Source organism: Alexandromys fortis, unplaced genomic scaffold (assembly GCF_014885135.2).
Source record: "Alexandromys fortis isolate MF-2015 unplaced genomic scaffold, M_Fortis_MF-2015_v1.1 scaffold_230, whole genome shotgun sequence".
In the NCBI taxonomy this organism is placed as follows: domain Eukaryota; kingdom Metazoa; phylum Chordata; class Mammalia; order Rodentia; family Cricetidae; genus Alexandromys; species Alexandromys fortis.
In genome coordinates, this window is record NW_026068206.1 from 2,040,037 (window position 1) to 2,041,389 (window position 1,353).

Sequence of the window (1,353 nt, forward strand, 5' to 3'; positions counted from 1 at the left end):
CAATGACTTCTCGAATTTTGCATGCAAATGGATGGAAATAGAAAACACTATCCTGAGTGAGGTATCCCAGACCCAAAAAGATGAACATGGGATGTACTTACTCATAATTCGTTTCTAGCCATAAATAAAGGACATTGAGCATATAATTTGTGATCCTAGAGAAGCTAAATAAGAAGGTGAACCCAAAGGAAAACACATCGTCACCGGCCTGGATATGGCAAGTAGACAAGATTGATGGGCAAAAACTGGGAACTTGGGATGAGGTGGCATGGGGCCAAGGGGAAATGGGGTGAGAAACGTGAGAAGGGGAGATTGGGGGGAGCTTGGGGGAATGGGATGGTTGGGATAGAGGAAGGGTGGACACGGGAGCAGAGAAATATATATCCTAATTAAGGGAGCCTTCTTAGGGTTGGCAAGAGACTTGACTCTAGAGGGGCTCGCAGGTGTCCAGGGAGATGTCCCCAGCGAGTACCTTGAGCAACTGAGCGGAGGGAATCTGAAATGACCCTATCCTATAGCCATACTGATAAATATTTTACATATCACCTTAGAACCTTCATCTGACGATGGATCGAGATAGAGACAGAGACCCAAACTGGAGCACCGGACTAAGCTCTTAAGACCCAAATGAGGAGCAGAAGGAGGGAGAATATGAGCAAAGAAGTCAGGACCACGAGGGGTGCTCCCACCCGCTGTGACAGTGGAACTGATGTATTGGGAGCTCATCAAGGCCAGCGGCACTGGGACTGAATAAGCATGGGATGAAACCGGACTCCCTGAACCTGGCAGACAATGAAGGCTGATGAGAAGCCAAGGACAATGGCACTAGGTTTCTATCCTAATACATGAACTGGCTGTGTGGGAGCCTAGCCCATTCGGATGCTCACCTTCCTGGTCCTGATAGAAGTGGGAGGACCTTGGACTTCCTGCAGGGCAGGGAATCTGGACTGCTCATCATTCTCGAGAGGGAGGGGGACTAGAGTGGGGGCGAGGAAGAGAGGGGTAGGAGAGTGGGGGGAGGGGGAGATGTGTGGGAGGAGGGGGAAGGAAATGGAAACGGGGAGGAGGCGGTAATTTTTAAAAAAAAATAATGGTATTTCCGAACAAAAGCAACAATACAGTGAGAAGAGAGTCCATAAGAAATACCACACACCCTATGAATCTCCAGTTTTTTTGTTTTCATCTACAGACCTAGAATCACAGTTCTTACCTCAAAGGCCATGATGATTTCTTTGTGGGAGCCTAGGCAGTTTGGATGCTCACCTGGATGGAGGTGGGTGGTCCTTGGACTTCCCACAGGGCAGGGAACCCTGATTGCTGTTTGGGCTGATGAGGGAGGGAGACTTAATCAGG